General features: G+C 45.4%; 1 long non-coding RNA gene across 1 annotated transcript; it reads left to right on the forward strand.

Annotated features, from left to right (window-relative positions):
* The first annotated feature begins 1,539 nt into the window (after positions 1-1,539).
* On the forward strand, positions 1,540-12,784 carry LOC126948301 (uncharacterized). The gene is made up of 3 exons (XR_007723392.1): positions 1,540-1,786; positions 11,127-11,225; positions 12,335-12,784. It is a non-coding gene; the product is annotated as an uncharacterized LOC126948301 (long non-coding RNA).
* Positions 12,785-27,156: the final 14,372 nt, after the last annotated feature.

The raw sequence follows: 27,156 nt of genomic DNA on the forward strand, positions 1-27,156 counted from the left end.
GCAGGAAAAGACAAACTCAGACCAACAACTCTGGACTTCAAAAGACGGCACACAAGGGGAGGAAGGCCTGAGAGTACCAAGGCGTGAAAATTCAGAATGCTGCTATCTCATTTATTTTAACCATTTAGGAAACGTTTTGATCCGCATCCTTTTCCCTTCCCTGATTTCAGAAAATAAAAATGCTTCGGTTCTGAGGAGTAACTCTCCATATGGAAGGGGAAGATCAGGGGATGGATGGGGGAGGGCTGCTTGCGTCCTCTCCCCTGCCACACACAGGCTCCCTGTTTCAGCCAGTGTAAAAATAGCTGCCCAGGTTTATGTATTCATCCCTAAGCTGCAACGAAGCGCCTGCCTCCCGGCAGAGTCCGCTGCCTTTTAGTAGCTTATAACATCAGGTGACGCCTCCAGCCCTCCCATTCCCCGCCCCAGCCCGGATAAACGTCCTCCGTGACCTTAGAAGTTTTCAGTTTAATCAGCGGTATCGTTTTTGAGAGGAAAATCCTCCCGGCTTTGCGGGCTGGCAGGGCTCTGGGGCCCTCCCCTGCCTCCCAGCCCAGGCCGCAGAGCGAGAGCGTTTCCATCTGTGCTAGGAGCGGGAAGAGCCTCTCTGTGCTCCCCGGCACGTCCAGCGCGCGGGCGGGAACACGCTCTCCTGTGGGGGGCAGCTTTCCCAAGGGCCTTGCCTAACGAGGGCCAGGCGGCTCCCCCGTGGGCCCCGAACGGCTCCTGGCAGGCCGACCCCCATCCCTGTCGAGAGCACTGATTTCCCCAGCGTCCGGGGGAGGCAGCCGCGCCCTCCCAGAGCAAGGCAATCCAGCGGTCAGGCGGCGGCGAGGGCCTGCGCGTGCGCAGAAAAGAGCTGCCTCCGCGCCAGGCTGGGGCGCGAGGGCGGAGGATGGAGGGCGAGGGCGCATGCGTCAGCCGTGCAGCTGGGGCCGCGTAGGCGAACTGAGCTGCTGGGTCCTGCCTTCAGTGCAGTTTCTTGGCATCACGTTGGGGACACCGCACCATTAGAAGACAGCCACAGAATGTTAAAGGCACAGTCTCCTTCGAGGGCATCTGCATAATGCCTTCCGTTTACAGATGAGGAAATTGAGGCCCAAAGGGATGATGGGAAAGGCCCAAAGCTGCATTTCTGGATTCTGGCGGCTGGGACCAGATCCAGCTCGTATTGACATGGTTTAAGCACTTCTTCAATGAGCACTTATCAAATGCCTAGATACTATGTACTCAGTGTCTGAATGGCAGAGAAAGATAACCACGAATACGTCAGAAGCAGCGTAGCTACGGCTGCCCTGGATTTGGGCATAGAATCAGACAGACCTGGGTTTGATATGATGATTTCCAGGACCACACTACTAGTTGGATGGCCTTAGTGAAGTAGTTAACCACTCCATGCCCTAGTTTTCTGGTCTGCAAAACGGAGATAAAAATAGGCTAGGGTCGTGGGATTTAAATGAGATAAGGTGCACATTGCTTAGCACAGCCCCTGCACATGGAAGGCACTCAAATAAATATTCGTGCAATGTTTTGAGAAGTAGAAAGTGCTAGGCACGTAGGCGTTCAGGAGACAGTCACGGTACTCGTTTCCAGACAGAAGTCATGAGGAACAAGAGGGAAGGTGCTTTCCCGTGAGCAGCGCTTGGGGGAGACTCACACAGACAGTTACAGGATCTGGCATGACAGGGAAAGGAGGAAATGGCTTCTGTTAATCTTTCCTTCAGCTTCTCCCGCCCTTCCTATGCACCCTCTCTGTTTCCCTTTCCACTTCTCACTGTGACTCAAGGTAGGTGGCTGCAGAGAGACATTGGGCCCTCTTACCAGGGAAAATATGTTCTGCAAGGTGGCATAATTTATGTTTTAAGTCCCACTTTATCATAGGGGCTCCCCTCCTCTTTACCTAGGTATGATAGGCACAGGAAAAAGCAATGGAGTTAAGTGGATATGTGACTAAGGTGTCAAATTGGAGTAGTGTGGATCATAGATCTCAGAGATGAAGATCTTCTGGGTGGATTCCCTCATATTAATGAAGAAGCAGTGAAAAACTGTGAAAGGCAAAATGACATCAAGTTTCAGACTCAGGTTGGAGCCATGATGTTCTGTAGCACCATAGTTCATTCATCCACTCACACACGCTACTCTGGGTGGATATCCAATATACTGACAGGTACAAGGTTCTGCCTCAGTAGGCAGGGAAAGGGGAAAGGAAATAGAAATCCGGGAGGATTCTCGGGTTCTTTGTGCAGCTTCATGGATGTTGATACCATTTACTGTGATTGCAAGGAGAGGAATAGAAACTGACCTGAAAGGAAGATGACATGTTTTGAACATGGGTTTGATGTGGCTGTAGGACATCCAGGTGAAGACCTCCAGGAAGAGTTAGGAACATGAGTTCCAAGCACAGGAGAGAGGCCTGGAGGTGCTTACGGGGGAACAGCCAACTTAAAGATGGTCACTGAAGCCAGGGCAGGGCTGGGATGGCCCAGAAGAGCAGGCAGAATGAGAAGATTATGAAAGCATGAAACCCAAACCTGACAGATACCAACTCCTAAGGATCAAATAAGAGATCCTGAGGAACAGATGGAGAAATGGAAAGAAAACCAGAAAAAAGTGGCATCAAGCAGTTCACATCAAGACTCTCCAGGTTGAAGAAGTGGTCAGGAGTGGGAAATGCCACAGAGATGTCAAGCAAATGAGCACTGGAATGTGTCTGTTGTATTTGACAATAAGGAAGTCATTGATTACTTGTGAGACTGGTTTTAGTGGGGATGTGAGGGCAGAAACCAAATCACACTAGGTTAGAAGCAAAATGGAGTCGAAGGAGAGGAGGAGAGGCAGGGCTAGTAGGTATAAACCACTGCTTCCAGAGAGTTGGTTGGGCAGGGAGGGGGAAGTTACAGCTAAAAGAGGAGGCAGGGAGAGTTTCCTTTATTCATTGTTGTTTTGTTTTATTTGTTTTGTTTTCGCAACTATGGGAAACTGGAACAAGCTTATAGGAAAGGGAAAGCAGGAGGGGTCAGCAAGGATAAACAAGTTGGAGTCTCAGTACAATCCCCAGCACCACCACAGGGTGAGTGACAGAAGAGGGGATTCTGGCCCCAGATAACCCAAAGGAAGGGACCTTCTTCCTTGGTTCTTTTTTTCTACCACTGGAAGGGAAGAAATGTACATGGGAGGTTTAGAAATGGACTTGGGGAGCTCTTTAAGTAAGCTTCGTCTGTGTCAGGATCTAACCCTGGCAGTAATCTTATCATCAAATGCATTTAATCAGCCCCATTTGCATGTGGATCTGTACCCAGTGCTATTCAAATAATGTGAAATGGATACTGTTATTACCATGTCACTCAGGATTATGGGTAGCAAGTGACTGAAACCCAGTTCTAACCATGGAATCCATGGGTTTGCTAAACTGGGTAGACTGGCTTTAGGCCCAGTTAGATTTCAGGTGCTTTAAAGGTGTTGTCATGTATAATAGGCATAATGTTTTGAAATTATCAATGTACTTTTCTCTTTTGCCTTTCAAAGCATATGAACTTAGTCTACTCAAGGCATTTATCTGCCTAGGAAGAGATGAAAGTTCTTTCCAGAAAGTATGCAAAGAGAAAGAAAGCATTAACACTCAGCTTCTGGCATTCAAAAACAAATTTTGTAGCAAGGCAATAGCCATGTAATTCAAGCCCTTACCTTGAAAAAATATCCTGTACATTCCATTACCTTCCCCTTCAGAGGGTCAAGAACTGAGCTTGGTAGACTAAACCTTAGGGTTTTATATTCGAAAGGTCTAGACCAGGAGAAAGTGGGAGATTATCAGAGGACAGAAGCAGCAGAATAAGACAAGAGGCCTGAGTGGAGAGATTGTATTGGAAAAGTAAAGCTTAACCACAAAGGCAGAGGGAGATCTTTCCCCCACATCCCCTCCAGAATTATGAGAGGAAGAGCCCAGTGTTGTTCAGGTAGCAGCAGGCCCTGCTATGGACTTTTCAAGCTGTGTCAGGTCCCTATGAAGCCTAGACTCTACCCAGACATAGCAGCAAGCCTGTAGCCAGTGTGCCAGAGGTGAGCATTGGAGTGAGGTGACTCAGTGGTGTGGGCTGCTGAGGAGAACCCTGGGACCAGGGTTGATAGGAAGTCATGGACAGAAGTCAGAGTCTATAGCAGCAGGAAGAGCAGAGAAGGAGCTAGACCAGTCAGGGAACACCTTTGGGAGTACTGCCTCCAGATGGATCACAAGCTCCCCATCCACAGACCCCCACATCAGAGGCTTTCAGTGCACCCAGGACAGACAAAAGTGGATGTTGTCCCAAAATAATCACATGCAAGGCAGCTATGCTCAAGGACCAGTACAAGGACAAGAGTTCCCTTCCTCTCAACACCATGAGGACATGGAAAAGACACACACCACCATACTGCCTCCACCCCAACACATCCTGCAGGGATGATGATCAAAACATTTTAAAATCCTTATAGGCTGAGGCGCTGAGGAGTCTAAATGGAGGTGTCCTACTATGCCCAGAGTTAACCCTTTAGTTGATGGATTATGAGGAACAGGGATCTCAGGGCAGAACCTGTTTACCAACTGCTCCATGCATATTTTAGTATTTTATCAATGAGGGCAGCCATAATGCCATGTACCTGTTGAATATTGGCCATGCATCCTGATGGCATCTTTATGGGAGGAGAAGGAGAAAAAGGAAGCCATCTGAGAAAGCAAGCATGTTCTCAGTGGGGATATTGAATTATTGGACTGAATCAAGATTTAAACCCTAACTAGTGAAGGACCAGACTGATTATGGACAAACTAGAGAAATTATATTTTATTGGCACATTCAAGTTGCAATATGAGTTGCATTTACCATCTGTCTGCTTTCTTTGTGTTAGTTTCACTCTCAGGCAGAAGCTCCAAGCATCAGCGTAGCAAAGGGCAAAGGATCTCTTTCTTAATAGTGCCCGCAAAATCCCAGTCAGGCTCGCATTGGCTTAGCTTTGGTAATGTACCCATCTCTGAACCAAGCCCTGATTGGCGAAGCCCAGGTCACATGACTATTCCTAGCCTCATGAACTGAAAGTGGAGTGAGGGGTGGCTCCCCTAAAGAAAATCAAAAGGCTATGAGCAGAAAAATGGGGTAATGAATGCTGGGTAGGCAGGCACAACAGATAGAACCACTATTGCCTTCGGAGTTTAACTCTCTAAAACCCAGAAAGCACAGTAACTCCATGGCGGGAAATGAATTGGCACCTGAGCACTTATTCATACATTGATCAGTGTAGAAAACTAACTTTGAAAATCATAAAGCAGATTTAGTTTTCCCTCTTAAATTTTCTTCCCACACTGATTAAATTACTTTTAATAATTAGAGTTAGGAAATATAATCAACTAAATATCTAGTATAGTTTAAAGCTTGGTCCAACCTGTAAATAGTTTCATTTAGGAAGTGCTCAGTCTCCCTCTTTACTGATGTGAAGACAACAACTGTTTTACTTTTTCTCTGTGTATTATTTTCTCTTTTTTAAGAATCACCCTCTTGTCGGGCATGGTGGCTCACACCTGTAATCCCAGCTACTTGAGAGGCGGAGGCAGGAGGATTGCTTGAGCCCAGGAGTTAGGGACTGCAGTGAACTATGATTGCACCACTGTAGTCCAGTGACAGAGCAAGACTCTGTCTCTACAAAAAGAAAAAAAAAAAAAAAAAAACATAGAATCAACTTCTTCTAAATCCAAGATAAACTGCACAATTAATTTATTGCCTATTTTTTAAAAAGGTTTTTATAATAAACAAAAAGTTTAATTATTCCAGATACAAAGAGATAGTAAAGACAGCATTAGCTTTTCTTCACAGACTCTTATTTTCAGTGTCACAAAACACTTCCACATAAATTTTTAAATCTGCATGATTTTAAAATCAGCCCTGTGTAAAAGGAGATATTTAAAATCTAGAAAAAGGAAATATAGTCATCAGTCTTACTCCAAAATTTATGTTGTCTTTCGGAAACAGTATTATTTCATAAAGGATATCTTGATATTTACAATATGTAAAACTTAACTCTCAGAATTGAAAAACTCTTTGGGAAAAAAATTATTAATCATAATAAAGGGAAATAAACTCATCATCCCCTAGTGTCTGAGTCACATAATTAATTCAGAAGGGGCTGGCTTTCTCTGCATGTGGGATCCCAGATACTCATTTATGCATCAAATATTTATCACACCCTTCATAGTTTCTCCGCACTGTGCTGGGCACCAGGGATGTGAAGATGAGTAAGACAGGCTTGTGTCTGGGAAGAATGGAGACCGATGGAGAACACAGATCTCTATGCTGGGGTATGAGGGTGTAATGAGGGCTTGCAAGAGGAACAGTTCATTTTCCAGGGGATGATGGCTCAGTGACGAGCGGGGATACTAAGCTGCCTGAAGGGTTTGCATTTCCCATGGTGCCCAGTGCAGTGCCGAGAATGAACTTGTAGACCATTTATTGCTGTGGCTAAGATGGAGGAGGTTTGGAAATCTTTAACAGCTGAGCTCTGTGACAGAAAAGAACAAGAATTCCTGGTCCTCCCAGCACCTCGGTACGTGTACTCTGGTGCTGATGTTCAAGATCGTGGTCATTCCAGTCATGCATTCAGCAGGCAGTCATTGAGCACCTACCAGACACTGCTTGAACAAACAGACTAAAACCTCAAGGAGCTTACTCCTGAAGTAAGCTATATATTTTGATATATATTGCATATCAAAATGCTGATTAATGCTATGGAGAGAAAGGAAACAGGGAATGGGAAGGCAGGGGTTGTAGGTTGAGGGAAATGAAATGGGGTCTTTAAGAAGTCTAAACTGAAGACAGCTCCCTCAGTAACTGAGCATCAACAACTGTGGCTGGTGATGCATTAGGAGCCCTGCAAAGAAAGTGGCCAGCCACCTGATCCCAGAGTTTCCGGGAAGTGGCCAGTTGGGGCCAAGACAGGGTGGTGTGCATCCTCCTCCATACCCCAAGAGTTTTATTATGTGGTGAGTGGAGCTGGTACACCCAGAGTCTGAAGCAGTCGAGAGGGCATGCCTGGGGATGAAACAGTCCTTTGTTCTGGGAATGATGAGAAGGTGTGTTTAGATGTAGGCAGGTCCCCAGGCAATGTCTTCTGGAGAAGAAGAGCATCCTGCTCCCCAAAGGAAAGATTTGGCAAGGCCAAGATAGAAGGTCAAGGCCCTGACCAAGAGAATCAGAATGGAGCGTAGATGCCACATCGCTGGAATGGGCTAGGAGGAGTGAGCACATGGGGTACAGGTCCCATCTTTCATGGGCATCAGGCTATAGCTGGGAGGAGAGCAAAGAGAACTTAGGGTCACGTGTAGACCTTTAGGCTGGAACAGGGTTGGTATAGGGTGGCCAGGTTGCAGGGGCTTTGGAATCAAGTCAAGGAATACGTGTTTTTCTCAGATCTACTAACACTGGCTCAGTTGTATCTTTGCCATAGCCAGGACTTGCTTGTTCTGTCACCTGTGTAAGAACCACAGTTCTTTTTTTGTTTGTTTGTTTTTTGAGATTGAGTCTCGCTCTGTCGCCCAGGCTGAAATGCAGTGGCATGATCTCCGCTCATTGCAACCTCCAACTCCTGGGTTCAAGCGATTCTTCTGGCTCAGCCTCCTGAGTAGCTAGGACTACAGGCATGCACCACCACACCTGAAAATACAAATTTTTGTATTTTCAGTAGAGATGGAGTTTACCATATTGGCCAGGCTAGTCTCAATCTCCTGACCCTGTAATCCGCCCTCCTCAGCCTCCCAAAGTTCTGGGATTACAGGAGTGAGCCACCGAGGCTGGCCCCACCACAGTTCTTTTAACCATAAGCCAAGTAAGAATGAAATAAACTGTAAGTTCACTGGGAGGGCAGCTAGGAATGGGGAGGAAGGTGAAATGGCAAGGAATCCCAGTTTTTCATGCCCAGAGTATAATTCTCAATGGAAACCAAGCAGAAAGAGACTTAAATAAACCCCTGGGAAGGAGAAAAGTATGTATAGTAAACAGTGACCAGCACAGTTTGCCCTCCTGTGTGAATACCAGGGTCAGAACAACGTGTCATGTTGCCACTTTGATCACAGGATTTTGGTCAGAAAGAATGTGGGATTTGAACTTTGCTCTGAGTTTGGCTCTTGACTGTCACCTGTTCAGTGTGTGACCTTGGGTAAGTTTCTTAACCTCTAAGCCTTCGTTTCCTCATCAGTATAGTGGGAATGTGCAATCTGGAGTCTCTGCTAGGATTCCATCACATCTAGTGGACTAGTGAAGAAACCCTACGGGGATCTGGGAAAACTCCCTTTCTTGAGGAAATGCAGGGAGCTGCGCACGGTGGGCTCACCAAAAGGCGAAGCACCATACTGGAGGAGGGAGTAGTTTTGAGTACACTGTGGTGACAGGGGCAGAACCCCATCCTTCACCCTACTCCATATCAGACCCATGTCTGATTCCTGGGCAGAGCTGTCACTAAAAGCTAAAGGGACTATTTGTTCATGAGACACTTCATAAGACACTGGAGTACAGGGTCACTGAGATGAGACCCCCTATAAATGAGCATAAGAGAGAAAAAGGCATCTTTTCCACTTGACAATCCACAGAGCAACTTTACCAGAGTGAGATGGCAGAGCAGAGAAAGGGACAGTGCCGGGCATTGATTTGCTGATGAGCACATGGAAGACCTCCTAGCCCAGGAACTCCCCAAAAGTGCAGGGTAGAAGGTGCTTTGCTGGGAGCTAGGTTCAAAGTGAGAAATGGTGGTAACAAACTAACATTTGGATTATTAGTCTTGATGTGACTTTATTTGTGCATGCATAGTGTATCACACAGGGTTCTCTAGAGAAACGGAACAAATAGGACATATACAGATATGAGAAGGGGATCTATTATGGGAATTGGCTCATGAAATTGGCTCGAGAAATTCCATGATATGCAGTCTGCAAGCTGGAGAGCCAGGACAGCTGGGGGTATAATTCTGTCTGATACTGAAAGCCTCAGAACCAGGGGAGCTGATGCTGTAACTCCCAGTCAGAGGCCCAAGGTCTGAGAACGCAGGTGACAGCTTACGTAGAGAACGCAGCTTATATAAGTGCCGGAGTTGGAAGGCCCAAGAATCTGGAATTCTGATGTTGGAGGTGGAAGAAGATAATGTCCTGGCTCCAGAAGGGAGAGCAAATTCACCTTTCCTCCACCTTTTTGTTCTATTCTGGCCCTCAGCCTGTTGGATGCTGCCCACCTGCATTGGTGAGGGTGATCTCCTATACTTAGTCCCCTGATTCAAATGCTACTCTCTTCCAGACACACCCTCACAGACAACCCAGAAATAATGTTTTATCATCTATCTGGATGCCCCTTAACCTAGTGTGGTCGACACAAAATTAACCATCACACCTGGTGGGGGAAACTTGGCTAATACCTACCTCATAGGAATCAAACAGGATGTTCCCAAGCATGAGCCTGGACATGGCAAATACAAGGTAAATGGCAAATTCCCTCACAAACCACCCGGGAACCCACTGGAAGCACCGCAGAATGCTCAGAATGCCCCTCGTGTGTTTAGGGATTGAACAACATTCTTGTGGCAAATATCTTTAATCATAAAGTAACTTAACACGTATCTTTGAGCATGTATATGTTCCAGTAAAGTATACCTGCTAAGAGGGGTTTGAAATTATCTTTTCTTCTCAGCACTTTACAGTTTACAAAATACTTCAATGTGAATTTTAGTCACCTTAGCTCTCACAACAACCTAATAATGTAGGATCCCCATATATAAATCAGAATATTGCATTTCAAAGAGGTGAAGGGACTTGTCCTTAATGACCCAGCTAATAAGGGGTGCAGCTGGACTCAAACCTGGTCTCCTTCCATTAAAGTCTGGTAGAAAACTAAGACCACAACAAACACAATAATGACAGAAAAAAAAAAAAAAAAAACTCAGCAACTATGAAAACCTGACTCAAAGTGCTGGAGACAAAGACAGATGTCTATAGCTGGACATCCAGAAGGAGTCAGCTGGGACCTGAGCCAATCTAACTAGAAAATGAAAGGGTGCTGCTGAAGACAGGGAGGCAGGGGTGGAAGAGGCAGGCTTCCAGTGGGACCTCACCTGGCACCCCTGGAGCTGGCACCCAGCTTTTCACATTTCACAGAGCATTTCTACTGACCTTTCCAAAGGGCACTACAACTCACTGCTCCCAAATCTCTGAAAGTCAAAACGGAAGCTTTGCTCCTGCATCACTGTCTGAACCCTGCAAATCACCTCTTGTGACTTTGGCAACTGCTGGTCTCAGGGTTTGTATCCCAGTCATTTCTACTTCTTGGAGAATTATTTACGATATTCTAAAAGTATGGAAAACCATCTACTAAAATGTGTCAACATTAAAACATTAGTTAGCTATAAATGATGCTCACTTAAGTTACAGAAAAAAACAAGAGACAGGAAAAGACATGAGCATTTATGGGCCAGCCTCTGTCCTAGCATCTCTCACACTCACGATGTCTTGTTATATTCATTGCAATATAATTTGGGAAATGGTATCATTCCCACTTTGACAGCTGAGGAAATGGACACTCAGAGAGGCTAAGTAACTTGGCTAAAGTCACACAGTTAATAAGCAGCAAATCTAGGATGTGAATCCACATCTGACTTCAGAGTATTTTGCAATATACCACAGTTTATGGCCTGTGGAATTCAAATGGAATTAAGAGATAACCAGTAAACTACTTTCATTGCCAATAAAATTCTTGACTTTGCTTTTTTATTAATTCAAATTTACCAACAATGCAATTTCCAAATTACCACCTTCGGAAGAGTACTTAAATCATCGAAATACTCAGAATTCGTGGAGTCCTAACAGGATTTGACACTGAGAGAGATGCCACCAGAGGACGCACGTGGAGCTGAGTGACTCTAATGTGAACTTTCCTTTTTGACAGTTCTCTGTAAAAATGTGGTCTATCTTGCACTGGATGGAAGATGAGGAAGAGATTCTCAGCCAAACCTGCATGATTTCCTCAAACTCTGTTTAATACAAGTGCCAAAGTTTGACACATTCTGACCACATTGCTTTCTTTGGCAATCCCAACTTTGACAAGAGAATAAGAATGTCTTCCCCTTGACAGGAACAACGTGTGAAATGAAAGACCTCAGGTGCTGTATTGGCTCTTGACAGCTCTTCAGAAGAAAGCACCTGCTGCCTGTTCTGTTCAGTCCTGGTGCAGGTGAGTCACTGCCTTGCCAGCCAGGCAAGTATTTTAAGAAACAAAATCTAAGCCGGAACCAGCAGAGAAAGACGAGGGATGGATTAGCGCCATTAGCTTTGATGGTGTCTTGTTGTCATGGTGCTAGGAAAATCACTATCATTTAGAGTCTCACTCAACAGCTGTTTTGCTGGAATTTTTGACATGAGAGGCTGGTGGCCACCCTAACACAGGCGTGGGACATGGGTGTGCGCACACACGTACACCTGCAGCAGACACCCACTCTAGAGGGCTCACGGCGGTTGTCTGGGACGTGATTCAAAGGCTGTACCCATGTGTATGACAACCCTGTTTCCCATACATCAGCTTGCAGGAAGCCAGATGACCCACCAGCTTACCCACATCGCTGGAAGCTTTGGAGCAGAGTCAGTGACTATGTGAACCTGCCTCCACCTCTGCTCCCTGGTTCAGCATTTGGCTTGGGAAAATTGCCACTATTGCCTGTCTCTTAAACATTATTTCAAGGCTCAGGTCTTCCACCATTCTGAGGGGCAGGGGCAACTTTGAGTTCTGCCAGGAGCTGGGGTTAGGGGTAGGGGAATGCTCGCCAAGAGAAATGACTAGAATCTTTATCAGGCTGTGGAACACACCCTGGCATTTCTGGGTAGGCAGCCTCCCCTGTAGCCTCTCCTGGCATCTACACTGCAAAGTCCCCTATTTCAGTATCTACTGAAAGGGGTGAGGGTGGGGACATTCATTGGTACTGGGAGGCCAACTTAGAGTGGAGAGGAGCTTATCTCATGGCCCTCCGGTGAGCCACACTAGAGGAGGCCCCATATACACAGCGCTCCCTGCTCAGACTCACACTTGCCTGACTCCCTCCCTCATGCTCTTCTTTGGCTGCCCTTACCTGGGGGACTGCGGTGGCTGTGGGGGTGCAGCGGGGTTGGGGGGTGGCATACCTCGCTACCTTGCTTTTCCCAAGTCCCTTTAATTAAACCAAATCTTCATATGAATGTAAAACACAAGTAGGCTTTATCCCAGGGCCCTGTGCTCCTCTGCCCCAGATTCTGACTCAAGGACTTGGAGCAGACTGATTTTTATTAAAAGTCCAAGTGATTCGATTGCAGGTGGTCCTGGACAACACTTTGAAACATGCTGTGGCAGAAACAAGGCAGCAAGCATATGGGATTCATCTGCTGTGAGTGATAATTTATCTAGTTTCTAAAAATAGTGTTATAGGCTGGACTGTTTTCCCCACCCCTCCCCCATGCCATGTGTATATTGACGCCCTAACCCCTAGTACCTCAGAATGTGACTGTATTTGGAAATGGAGACTATAAAGAAGTAATTAAGTTAAAATGAGGTCATTAGGATGGGCTCTAATGCAGTATAACTGGTGTCCTTATAAGAAGAGATTAGGACACAGATGCACACAGAGGGAAGACCATGTGAACACAGAAGGAGAAGACAGCCACCTGCAAGCCACAGAGAGAGCCTTTCAAAGAAACCAACCCTGCAGACAATCTCAGGCTTCTGGCCTTCAGAATTGTGAGAAAATCAATATCTGTTGTTTAGGTGACCCAGTCTGTGGTATTTTGTTATGGCAGCGAAGCTGACGAATACAAACAGAAGGCTGATTTCACTTAATAATCATCTCAGAAGGCAGAGATTGCTTCAAACTATTGTATAAACAAGGCTAGTTTGTGAACCAAAGGACATGAGCCCCAGACCTGGAGTCGCAGAGGCAGCATGACACACACAGACAGCACGGCTTCTTGTCAGGCATTCCTGCACTCAAAGTCTCAAAGAACCTTCCTCTCTAGCCTTCCACCTGAGTTACTTTAGACAAGATAGCTATTGTTATTTTATTTAAAAAATATGTATATAGTGCTTACTATGTGCCAGGTAATAGTCTATGCACTGTACAAACATTAAGTCATTTAATCCTCGTTATAACCCTGTGATAGATACACTGAAGAGTCACAGTCCCTTATTCAAACTCTTGCTTGGGACCAGCAGTGCTTGGCATGTCAGAACTTGGGGATTTGAGAAAGATATACAGTATATATACGATAGGCTTCATAACACCTCATGGCATCTGCAACAGCATCCTGTTATGAAATATACTGATGTTTCTAGTTTCTGTAGTGACACATATATATGTTGCATAAGTAAAGACTGTAAGTATCCTTGTGTCAACTCAAGACACAAGGATACTTTCAGTCAATGTGCTTGTTTCAGGTCAGGTTTTGCTGCCAAATGAGTTATAAATACATTTTTTCATATTTTGGAGCTTTTAACATTTCAAAATTGTGGGCCTGTGTTATCCCCATCTTACAGATGAAGAAACTGAGGCACAAGGAGGTTAAACAACTTACCCACATTCATTAGCTCGTGGGAGGTGGGACTGGGCTACCAATCCCCCAGGTTTGCAGCCTTGCCGTGAGGACCCGATACAAGGTAGACTTCTGGGATGAATTGTGTCCTCCAGAATTCATAGGTTGAGGTCTTAACCTGAGTACCTCAGGATAGAACCTTATATGGAAATAGAGTTATTGCAGATATAATTAGTTAAGATGAAGTCATTAGGGTGGACCCTACTCCCAAGTGACTGGTGTCCTTATAATAAGGAGAAATTTGGATGCAGAGGCAGGCATGCACACAGGGAGAGCACCACGTGAAGACGAAGGCGGAGCTCAGGATGACACTTCCACAAGCTCAGCAATGCCAAAGGTTGTTAGCAAACTGCTAGAAGCTGGGAGGGAGGGGCATGGAACAGATCCTTCCCTGCCAGTCCTCAGAAGGAGCCAACCCTGCCGACACCTTGATCTTGGACATGTGAAACAATCCATTTCTGTTGTTTAAGCCACACAGTTTGCGGTGCTTTGTTACAGTAGCCCTGGCAAACCATTACATGATCCTTACCCAGTGCCGGATTCTGAGTGGGAGATCTTTAAGTGGTAGCTGGTCATACTTACTATCAGTATGACTGAGGCCTCAGACTGTTCACTGAAAAATAACGTCAATAAATTAGATTATCTCTAAGACCTCTTTCAAGTTCTGGGTCTAATTTTTTATGTTTATAACATGGAGATAATTCAACTCCATTTGTAGCCCAATGGCCTGGCTCTTATAGCATTTCTTCATTGTTTTAAAGATAGGAACCAACCCAAATGCCCATTAATGATAGAATGGATAAAGAAAATGTGGCCCATATACACCATGGAATATTATGCAGCCATAAAAAAGAATGAGTTCATGTCCTTTGCAGGGACATGGATGAAGCTGAAGACCGTCATTCTCAGCAAACTAACACAGGAACGGAAAACCAAACACCACATGTTGTCACTCATAAGTGGGAGTTGAAACATGAGAACACATGGACACAGGGCGAGGAACATCACATACCGGGGCCTGTGAGGGGGTAGGGGACAAGGGGAGGGAGAGCATTAGGACCAGTACCTAATACATGCAGAATTTATAATCTAGATGACGAGTTGATAGGTACACAAACCACCATGGCACATGTATGTATACCTAGGTAACAAACCTGCACATTCTGCACATGTATCCCAGAACTTAAAGTAAAATTAAAAAACAACAACAAAAAAGATGGGCTAAGCTGGATGCAGTGGCACACACCTGTAATCCCAGCTACTTGGGAGGCTGAAGCAGAAGGATCACTTGATCCCAGAAGTTTGAGACCAGCTTGGGCAACATAGCAAGACTCTGAACAATAGATGGGCTAATGTAAATGTGGTCTTAGAAAGCAAAACAACAAGCCAGGCTCAGTGACACATACCTGTAGTCCCAGCTATTCAGGAGGCTGAGGCAAGAGGACTGCTTGAGCCCAGGAGCTCAAAGCTGCAGTGAGCTATGATCGAGCCACTGCACTCTAACCTGGGCAACAGAGCAGGATGCCATCTCTAAAGAAAAATACAAAACAAAACGAAGAACATTAAAACCGAAACCATATGGGCCCTAATTTGCCTTCTGATGTTCCTGCTTGCATTGTGAATTCGCTCAGTCCTTGGCTTTCCTGAGTCTCTTCTGCTTGTGTCTTCAGGCCTGTGGAGTTAAAACCAGTGTGGCCAGGCTACGGATCCTGCAAAGGAAAGTAGAAATCTAAGTTAGAGGTTGTTTTCTGTGAGTTAAGAGTGTGTTGCTAGAACCCTATTTAGGCTTGGAACATTTGGGTTCTTCATGTGGACATTTGTCCCCAAACTGCCACTTCACTGAGGCGATAAAAGCTGCTTTAAGAGAGCGGCTTGAATACTTTTTCTGTTCATAAGACAAGGCATGGTTGGGTCCAGTCTAGGGAAAGAGGTAAAATGATAAAAAGGTTTTTTTGAGATTTAGTGACAGGATTTAGCCCATTGTCAAGCTAGCTTGGAGCTTTAAGCCTCTGCCCTTAAGATTCTACATATCAATTCAGAAAAGGATTTGCTGTGGGTGGGGTGTGGTCCCAAGCTCTCATCTGTGGAATCAGGACCTCAATGACTGTGTGTGTTCAAAGAATGGGCTTTGGGTTTCCTTCCAGCATCTGATCGTGGTGTGTAGTGGCTCTTGGGGCTGCCTCTCTGACTCCCTGTCAGTCCCTCAGCCTTTGTCCAGGAAGCAGCTCCCAGCTTCTTTCCTGGAAGCACTTTTGAACCAAGCCAAGGGGCCTCTCTCATCTCCCCGTAGTCCAAGCCCCTCCCAGAGCCAGGAGTGGTTTTAGCATTTGCTTACCGTTTTTCATGTTTGTTCCTTGTTCCTGGATACCCTCTCCTGATTTTAGAAGTGTGCCTTCTCCTATCAGTGGATGCAGCCCCGTGGAATTTCGTGGCGATACAAAAATAGTTGCAGGATGGGGGTGTCACTTTTTGATCGGTGATTCTATGCAATACAAAATGAGAAATTTAAATAAGCAAAAAGACTTATCTAATAAATTGAACTGCTGGGAAGTAGAGATCACATATTGTTCATTTTTGAATCCCAGGTGCTTGGCACAAAGTGAGTGCTCAGCACAATTATTTGTTGAATGCATCCATCTTAGTTTTCTTCCTTCTTCAGAGAAGTGCTCTGACATGCATCAAGTTTAAAAGTGGTTGCACAAAGAAAGTTGGAAGATGTTTCTGCTTCATAATAGCTGTCATGAGTCATGTCCAATAAAAAGGTCCTGGGATAAGGAGGAAAAGGACGCACAGCCCAGATCCAGCTCAGCCATCATCACCCAGGCGGCCCCAGGGTCTTCGGCCTCCCTGTGCCTTGGTGTCCTCCATTGTAGCAAGAAGGTCATAATTTCTGTTCTGCCTCCCTTACAGCTGGTTATGAGAATGTGACAAGAGCAGACATGAAGAGATCACACTGGAGGTCCTACTTTTATTATCATTATTATTACTACATGTAATTGTAGAGTTGAAGTGCTCATAATTATTTTTGACCACCTCAATCTCTTTTCTTCTCCATGAGCCTTCAAGGACCAAAGCCAGGTTTACCTCCTACCTCAACTGAAGAAATGTCCATCCTGGTGAGGACTTCTTGCAGCTCAATCATCTGCTTGGTCAGCAAACATTTTCTGCATCACAGGTGGAGACTGAAAAGTTAACTTGTGGAAGACTAGCTAAAAAACAGTTGTTTGCTGACACAGTTCCTGTGCTTGAAGCTACTCGGAGCACAAACAGTAGGGTCTTCTCACCGAGACTATGCTCCTCAGCAGCATCCTTGAACCAGCTAGAGAGCCCTCAGCCCCATTTCTGCCCACAACAGGCCCAGGAGGTGAGGAGATTTGATAAGGGCAGCCAGCCAGTGGCCAGCAGACAGGCCAGGAACCGAAGCCTCCTGATTCCAGTCCGGTTTTTACTTTACTCCCCACGCCTCTCAGTGGGGGCATTGGTAGGTGGTGCTTTGCTTCCTCTTGTGTCCTGGTGCAGATGCTGTTGCTAAGGTAACTGGGTAAGCATAAAACAGACACAGCCCATGGGGTCTTTCTGCCTCCACCTGTGTGTCCAGACAGTTTCCCATCCCAGCCAGAGAGACACAGTCAGGCTTATTGATCCAGGCTGAGCATGTGTGTTGGAGCCTGGAGAGAAACGCCTGATCTGTGTGGCAGCCTGTGTTCTCTGAACACTCTTCCTGGGCATGGTTTGAGTCAAGATGCTAAAGATGGAGACAGATGATGAGGAACTGAAATTGCTTTAGTATACCAGTTGTCAGTGTGACATGGCTAAAAGTGTCCAGGGCCTGGGTTCTTGACATATCCTTCGTTTATTGAGGGCATTTGTAGAATAAGAGGGCCGAAAGTATGCCTCAACTCTGAATTCTGTGTCTAGCTTTCCGGCTGTACCCCAAGATGAGACCCTCCAACTTTCAGACAAGGGCTTTTCTTGAAGAGCTATGTGATACTGTGTGGCTGATGTTCTCTTGTTCCTGGGAAGGTTTAGCTAATTAGTGTGTTATCCAGAGTCTTCCTTACCTCTTTTTCTTAACCCTTCACTTAGCAGGCCCAGCAGAGTTGGTCCCAAAGGAGAGAGGAGAGAACATATATAAATGAGCCAGTTTGGCTGCAGTGACAGCTCACAAGATGGTCAGATCATGAAGAGAGACTGAAATTCAGTCTAAGCTGCAGAAAAGGAGGAGAAGCGGGTACGATTCCTGCACTTCCAACTTTAAGTGGCCCCTGGAAGAAGCAAAGCATGTCCACATTAAGGCTGGACTTTACTTAGGGACTCCCTGGCTTAGGATCTCACTGTGACTACATCCCCAGTTTCTTTGGGGTGCATGTTGGAGGAGGCAGATCGGTCCTGGTAGCTGGTCATAGAACTGTAGCCTTTTGAGGTCTGAGAGAAGTGTGAGATGCTGCAGAGGGCTAGAAACTCAAACCTTGAAATATGAACCCTGCCACCCTTACAGGTGACCACACATACTAACTCAGTCCCTCTCAACAGACTCACAAACTTACCACCCACTTTCCAGGCAAATGCAACAGCTAGCTGCCCCCTACATGTCCTTCGCTTTTCTACCACTATCCTTTACCACTTCTCTCCACTTAGCGACATCTGTCTTAGACAGGATACATTGGTTGCAAGTTCATAACCCAACTTCTATGAGCTAGGGAAAAGGAGGGCACAGCTGATACTTGGGAATACCTGGAGTCAGGGGCTCAGAGTTCACGACGACTCTCCTGCTCTCACCTCTTCTCTCCACTTCTCTCCAGGTGCCTATTTCGTTCTCTCTCATGGTGTAGTGATTTCATCCACATTGCAGGAAACACGGCTGCCCAAATCCCTCCCTGCCACACCCACATACATGAAGCTCCTGAATTTAACCTCTTTAGGCTTTCACTAAAGATATTGCCAGCTTTAAATCTGAAAATTCCAGGTAAGACTAATGAGTGGCTGTCCTTGGTTAGGCGCCCACCACTGGACTGTCAAGCAAAGCAGGGCGAGGGCAAGCTCATAGCGCACGGTTCCTGTGGGCTGTTGGGAGAGGATACTTTCACGTGAGAGGAGAGTGGTAGGCAGACAATCCCACAGACATCCACAGCAAGGCCTCCCTCCAACTTTAAGGCCCCATTCAACAAAAGTTCTCCAGAATCCTTTTCAGCTCCACTTGGATGGGAAATAGCCTTCTCCTCCTCTCCACCCTCCCAGTGTCTTCACCTGTACCTCCCTGTGCACTGAACACCTGTTGACCACGTACTTACCATTTGAATAACTTTTATTATACAAATACTAATGTGTGTCACTGAAGAAAAACATTGGAAACATAAAGAAAGAAAGAGAATAAAATAAAAACCACTCGTAACTCTGCCATCTGGAGATAATCACTTAGCATTTGGGGGTAGCAGTTGTTAGATTGATGTCTTTTTTTTTCTCTGCCTACATTCAGCCCTTCAACATCTCACCTCTCTGTGCTCCCCCAGAATCACCACAGTGCTTCCCATTCAGCGTGGGCTTCCTTTGAGCATGTTAAATAAGCAGTGAATAAAGGAATAAACAAACAGATGAGTAAATAGAAAGTCGGATAAAAAGTTCTCCTACCCAAAAGTTGCCCCAGAGAAGGTATCAAGAAGGCAAAAGAAAGGTACCAGTCCTCAGAGGGCACAGGCACCCCACCCTCCCCATTCCTTCCCAGCCTTCTCTGCTCCTGTTGGGACGGAATCCGTGCCAGGAAGTGAGTGGTACATAGTGAACAGGCCAGGCCTAGGCCATAAACATTAGTGAAAATACTGTTAAGGACGGAAGCCCTACCCCTGCCATGTGACTTGGAAATGTTGCCCATGGCTTAAGGGAAAAGAGGATTCATGGAAACAACCAAGTCACAGTCGCCACATGCATGCAGTATTTTAGGCCCAGCAAGCAATCTGGCATATTCTAAGCTTCTCATGAATGGGTTCCAAGAAATCTGATTTTTAGCAGTGCTGTTGACACAGGAGTTGCAACAGCAACCCCCATGACTTGCCCCTCACTGAGTTGAAGATTATCATTGATTTATCTGGAGCAGAAACAGCAGGATTCCACATCACGCCTTGGAAGGCAGCCTGGGCAAAGGCAGAGAATTAACAGATCTTTGTTATTAATTCCAATACCACAACTCCCCATGGGTCCGTGCAGTAAAATCACAGGCTCTCTTGACAGGAGTTTCTCCATGTTTAAGAGGGCTAGTGTTTGTTTTGTTTTGTTTTGTTTTATGGGGCAGGTCCTTATTCTTAATTACAAAGACAAACTCAAATCACAAATATTTGTTAATCACACACCAATCCAAAACATGTTAGGTGCTACAGGAGATGCAAAATAAGTAGCACAATCTCTATATTTCATTCTTTTGAGCATCAAACATTTACTGAGGCTGTTCTATGTGCCAGACATTGTGCTAGGCACTGGATTTTATAGCACATTCCAGTATTTTCCCTTTTAAAAGTGAAAAGATGAGGTTCAGGGAGGTTAAGCAACTTACCAAGCTTGCCCATAGTCACACAGTTTGTAAGAGGCTTGGGATTAGAATAAAGGCAAATACACAGTAATGGGATGGCTGGGTCATATGGTACATCTACCCAAAGGATTATAAATCATGCTGCTATAAAGACACATGCACACGGATGTTTATTGCGGCACTATTCACAATAGCAAAGACTTGGAATCAACCCAAATGTCCATCAGTGACAGACTGGATTAAGAAAATGTGGCACATATACATCATGGAATACTATGCAGCCATAAAAAAGGATGAGTTTGTGTCCTTTGTAGGGACATGGATGCAGCTGGAAACCATCATTAGCAAACTATCACAAGAACAGAAAACCAAACACCGCATGTTCTCACTCATAGGTGGGAACTGAACAATGAGATCACTTGGACTCGGGAAGGGGAACATCACACACCAGGGCCTATCATGGGGAGGGGGGAGGCGGGAGGGGGGAGGGATTGCATTGGGAGTTATACCTGATATAAATGACGAGTTGATGGGTGCTGACGAGTTGATGGGTGCAGCACAGCAACATGGCACAAGTATACATATGTAACAAACCTGCACGTTATGCACATGTACCCTAGAACTTAAAGTATAATAATAATAAAAAAATAAAAAAATAAAAAAAATAAAATAAAAGTTATTTCACACACACAAAAAAGAATAAAGGCAAATAATCTGACAGTTTGTTATTATTTTTATCAGCATTGTAGTGCCATTCATGTAGCCTTAGAAAAACTCAACCAGCATTTGCATGAGCCTCCTTTTCACTAACGCACAACAGGCCACAGTTCATGTTGGGGAGTAGGAAAGTGGTTTGTGCTCATTTACTCTTCCACCAGTGAACCTCCCAGGAGCAGCTAACGTGTGCAAAACCAAGTGTCCATGGCCCCTGCTCTGTTCTTATGCACAGGGGTCTGTTGATAGCTGCCCTCCACACAGCCCTGGCACAGGGATCAATCACAGGCCCACAGCCAGCACAGATGAGCAGAAGGAATGCAAGTTTTGGTTTCCCAGTAGTGCTTTGCTTCTGACCCCTCTGTTTTTCCTTCTTGACCTGGAAGCAGCGTTTGGGTGCTAAAGGAAAGGACCCTGAATGCTGGAGTCTTGCAGGCCAGGGTTTTAATCTCAGCTCAACCTCTTGGAAGTTGTACGAGCTTGGGCACAGCTCTTAGCCTCTCTGAGACTTCATTTTCTCCCCACTAAATGAAGGCAATACTCACCCTGCAGAGACATTTAATGGAGGTGATACCTACCCTGCAGAGAGGTTCAATTGGGTAACATATGCACGATGTCTGGCAGGCACTAGCTCCCCAATCAATAGTAGCCATTATTATTGTCCAAACTAAATTTCACCCAAGAAGTGGAGTCATGATTTTTAAGCCATAAACTAATATGCATTTATTGAGGATCTGTTTTTAAGTAGGATTGATAATGGTTGTGAGAAAAACCTTGCCCACTCCCTCCAGCAGTTAGGGACCCAGACAGGGAGTAAATAAAACCCATGGCAATGAACAAGTCACCAACAACTCAAGCACGTAAGATACAAGAAGCGAGAGATAAAATTCTCCCAGGTGTCTGCAACTTTGGAGATAAGGGCAGTGAGTGTGGGCAGATGGAGGCCCAAGGAGACCCCCTGTCTAGGCCCCCCTGTGCTACATCACAGGTACCCCTCACAGGCCTAGTATCCATGCACTGTTCTTTCCCCCCCTTCTCCAGAGTTCGCTTTTTGGCTTATGCAGGTATTTTCCTTTCTGAGAGCCACTGGGGACTCAGAGCATCCTCAGGTTATCTGTCCCCAGGCCTAGCCGGCTCCTTGCTGGGTTCTGACCTCACCCTTGGCGTCAGTCTTATCAGGTGTGGACAGAATCGTCTCCCCAGCTCCTGGAGCTGCAAGCCCAGGATTCTCCCCACACCCAGGCCTCATCCGGTATGGTGGAGGAGGGCCAGGCACCTCTGGGACTAAACACAGTGGTCATCTGCCAAATCAGAGTGACCACAGGGGTCTGCAAACGAAGCCATGAGGCCCAGAATCAGGGAGGAAGGGTGGGATTTACATAAGTGTTGACAAAGAACAGAGCAGATGCCATGCTCCGCCAAGCAGGAAAGAGGGAGGAGGATACTGGGGAGAAACAGCAACCCTCCGCAGCCCAGGTCTTCATAGGGACACTAGCAAAGGTACAACAGGTCATGATGGGAATTTAGTGTCCTCTGGGAACTTTTTTCCTCACAGGGAGCATGAAGACCCAGCTGAGCTCAGTCTTAAGAAATGAGTCTTAGGGTGACTGAATAGGAAGAAGTGAGCTCACTGGGAACCAGAGAGGTAGACACAGACTCTTTGCTATTGGGTACCTGGGCAGAGATACCAGCTGCTCTGTGTAAACTCATATTCCATAATCAGAAAGGACACTTCATTTCTTTTCTTATTTTTTTTTTTTTTTTTTTTTTTTTTTTTTAGACAGAGCTTTGCTCTTGTCGCCCAGGCAATGGCGACAGGCAATGGCGATCGTGCAATGGCGTGATCTTGGCTCATTGCAACCTCCGCCTACCGGGTTCAAGTGATTCTCCTGCCTCAGCCTCCCAAAGTAGCTGGGATTGCAGGCACCTGCCACCATGCCTAGCTAATTTTTTGTATTTTTAGTAGAGACGCGGTTTTACCATGTTGGCCAGGCTGGTCTTGAACTCCTGACCTCAGGTGATCCACTGGCCTCGGCCTCCCAAAGTGCTGGGATTACAAGCGTGAGCCACTGCGCCCGGCCAGGACATTTCATTTCTAAGGCACCTCTGGTTTGTTTAAATTTGTCGGCTGGCTTGAGTATACCTTGGGGTTAATGGCCCGGGTTGGGATGGGAGTGGGTGAGTATTTAATTAGAATTCATTCCACAGGAGCCTCTTTGTCCTGTTAGAGTCCGCTCCAACCACTTGTTTCTCTGCACAGGGACTGCTGCCTTTATTGGACTTGTTAGTGTCTGTCAGTAAATGATAACTCATTTGAACTGTCTCCAGAATCACAGTGGTCCAGGGTGCAGAAGTTTCTCACATTGGTGTTTCACATTCTAGGGCTTAGAAGGGAGGCAGGGATCAGGCCACTCCTCCAGACCATGGAGACAGCAAGCCAGAGAGCTGGCAGGCACCCAAGGAGCCAAGCCTCATCCTGGGGTGACGGAGAACCAAGGGAGATGCAGACTCCCAAGGGGACAAGCCTGGGACTGGCACCCTGTCAGCAAGAAACAAGTAGGAACACTGTGGGAATATGCAGGTGGACAGCTGTGGTCCAGAGAAATGGAAAGCCAGAGGAGCAGAAAGCATTTCCTTCCCTGCAGGTTACAGTCCACGCGCAGCCCCACTGTACTAAGACCTGTGAGCCACAGCCACGAATCTAGCCTTCAGAAATACTCACATCTGTGCAGAATGACTGGGTGCAACTTTGTTCATTGTACCCTTGCTTGAAACAGCAGACAACTAGGATCAATCTAAATCTCATCAATAAAAGTCTGATTAAATAATTTACAGTCTGTGCAGTCAATGGCATACTTCAAACAAAGCGCCTCGCCCTCTGATGGGGGATGACCTCCGAAATACATTGCTACATCAAACAAATACAACTAGGTTCAGAACTGTATATTATCATTTGTTATTTTTTTACAAGGGGGCAGGTAGAGTGGGAAGGGAAGAGAATATATATCTATGCACTTGTTTATGCATAAACTATCTTTGGAAGGATTCACAGACTGGTAATATGGTAATATTTTATTCCTCCTGGAAGGAGGGTGCTGGGATTGGGTGGGAGAGATGGGAGGAGGCTGTATCCCAGCCTAGCCCAAACTTAGTAGTTGAAAGCATTCAACCCCCATTCATCCAGCTCAATCTCTGTGGTTTGGCTGTGGTGACTGGGGCCTCTCTGCACATGAGAACCAGGAGGCTGGTCCTGCCTTCTTCACAGGGCAGCGTCAGAGTTCCCAGGAGCCAGAGAGCAAGCCCAGTGCACACTTTCAGACTCTTATTTGCATGATGTTTGCTAAAATCCTTTTGGCCAAAGCAATTCACATGACCAAGCCCAAATTCAAGGCAGAGAAATAGACTCCATTTCTTAATGGGAGGAGCCACCAAATATTATGGTCACTTGTTTAAATCTACCTCACGGTAATGCGGGGACGATGAGGGAGGGAGAGACTTTTCTTTTTAACCTTTTGAAATTTTTGAATTTGAGTCATGTCAATATTACCTAATCGAAAATAACGAAAAGCTTAAAATTTAAAATAGATTTCCTGAGATTGGCTTCAAAATACTTCAGTTATTGAAGGAGATGCGGCAGGGAGAGGGGACAGTTGAGACATAGGCAAAATGAGATTGGCAGTGAGTTGGGAACTGCTGAAGCTGGGTGATGAACACAGGAAGGCTTGTAATAATCTACTTCGTGGATGTTCAAATTTCTTGCAGCAGGAATTTTTTTAAGTAATAAAAAAGAAAGAACTAATAGCAAAAACTTACACTTATTAAGACTTACATGGTAAGTGCATTGCCTGCATCATCCCCTCCAAGGTGGTCGGGACCCTTGTGGCCTTAACAGCAGCCTTCTTGAGTGGCAGCCGCAGAGTGGGGCTACAGACCAGCCTAAAACAGAGAGGAGAGCGGGGAAGAAAGGAATGTAGGGAGCTGCCTGCCAGTGTGGGAAGGACTGGTAGCTGAAAATCCAAGGGTTGGGATGGTATTTGGTGGTGGCAGGGGAGGTGCAAAATACTTGATTGTCTCAGAAACACACACAGAGCTTACAAGGGTTGGAAACAAGAAGGGAGCCTTTCCAAGGATTCCAGACAAACACTATGGGGCATGTGAGCACATTTGAAGGAAAATTACTCAGTAGGAAATTTTCTCAGTAGGTACATTTTCTCGCTTCTTATCACCCAGAATGGCCACATGTGTGATCCTGGACCTCCAGCCACCTACATGGCCTGGGCCTGGTGCTGAAAGTCTGGTCATGGAACAGTTCTGAGAATGCTCTTCTGTGGCCGAGGAGGAAATCCTTCACCATATCTCCTGAGTCCCTGGCCTCCCTAGCTAACCCTTAGAACTCTCTCCCTGCTCCAAATGTCTGCTAAGAGTTTTCCCAGACATGGCTTGGGCTGTGCCCTCTGAAGCCATGTTCAGTCTCTCTGGAAAGCTCAGGTTTTAGGTGAGTTCCTGTGAATGCCAGTGCATGCACCTGCAGATGCTCCTCCTGTGGCGGCTACAAGGTGGACACCCCTGCAGGGGAAGTGACTGTGACACTTTCTAGGAATTCAGGGGTGTCCCCCACCCCAACTCTGGGCTAGGGTAGGTGACTCCTACATCATGCCCTATGCCTGTCTTTATTGCTGAATCTCTGCATTGTTTAAAATTGTTCATCACTATTCAAAGACTTAGTATTAAAGAATTACTGTTAAGATTTTAGGTGTGCTACAGGTATTATTAAGTTTTGCTTCATCCTTTTATTAAAGTATAATGTATATACTGAAAAGTGAACAAATTGTATGTGTACAGCTGAAAAGATTTTTAAAACACCTGTGTTGCCAGCCTGCAAGTCAAAAAAAAGAGATCATTGCAAGCAGGATATTCATGTTCATTAAAAATAAGCTTTGTTCTTAAGGATTTACAGAGGAAATGTGATGTCTTAGGTTCGCTTCAAAATAACCTGGAGTCGAGGGAAGGCACAGACTAAACAACATTGCTCACAAATTGATAACTATTGAAGGTGGTAAGGTTTCCATAGGCCTTCTACGTATTCTCTGTCTTGCTCTCTGTCTCACATATTTAAAATTTCTCTGATAAGATTGTTAAAACAATCATTAGGAGCCTTGGCTTTAACTCAACCAGAGGTGGCTCTGAGGCATGAGGTAAAAGCTAAGAGGTGAAATAAAAATGTCCCTTTAGGATATTACTTGGTAATTAAGAATCTTTGAGTCTAATGGATTAAATATGTAAATAATCTATCTTTTAAGTGGGTTTTCATGTGCCTATCTCCTCTGTGTCACTGAGAGCTTCCTGCAGGTGCTGGGTTTTCTTCATATCTGTATCCCTGATACTTCTGTAGTACCGTTCTTGGCACACAGGAGGTGCTCAGAATTGCTTGCTGAGCAGATGAATGCTTGAATGTTATATCATATCCTATGACAAGGTCTCACAGAGCACCAAGGTGGCAAGGTGCCCAAAACTGTTACATCACTTAAATTGAAATCAACACCACCAACTTCTTTTCTCTTTTGTAGTTGCTTCCAAACAATAAGTTGCTTAAATCCTAAAATATCAGAATTGAGAGGGATTTAAAGGTCACTTTGTATAACCTGCTTACGTTATAGATGAGGAAACCAAGGTCCAGAGAACTAAGTGACCTTTTCAAGATCACACAGCTGGTAGGGACAGAGCCAAAGCTGGAGCTCATCCTTGTTGAGCCCCATCAGGCCTGTTTTTATTATATCATCCAGCTCCATGGCTGTTAATTTAACACACCCCAAATCCTATTTTCACAGGTAAAGAAAGGGAACTTCAAAGAGGCGAATATAATTTTCCCAAGGTCTTGGGTCATCGTGACTCCATAGCTCTATCGAAAACAGTGTTTGCCACCTTGGGTTATGTCCTTTACTTTAAGAAAATTTAAAATTCAGAAACCTTAATTTTAAGAACAGAGAGGTGATTATTCTCATTAGAAAGGACTTTGATGAATGTTTTTATTCAAGAGGTGAATTCTTTCAAATGTCTTTGAAATATGGGGCAGAGTTTTTAAACTTCCATCTGCATCTAGCTTGCTAGGAACAAAGCAACTGTATAAAATCAGGCACAGCACAAGCCATGTCCTGTCCTGTCAAGTGTCACAAGGGTGCTTTCAACATTCCTAAGCCAAAAAAATAAACCAATCAAAGATCACACACCAAGACTGGAAATAAACGAAAAACTCCAAAAACAAACAAACAAAAAAAGTCAACCATTTTGTAACATGGTATCTTTTTTAAAAAACAAATTC

The sequence above is a fragment of the Macaca thibetana genome, chromosome 2 (assembly GCF_024542745.1).
Source record: "Macaca thibetana thibetana isolate TM-01 chromosome 2, ASM2454274v1, whole genome shotgun sequence".
Taxonomy (NCBI): Eukaryota; Metazoa; Chordata; class Mammalia; order Primates; family Cercopithecidae; genus Macaca; species Macaca thibetana.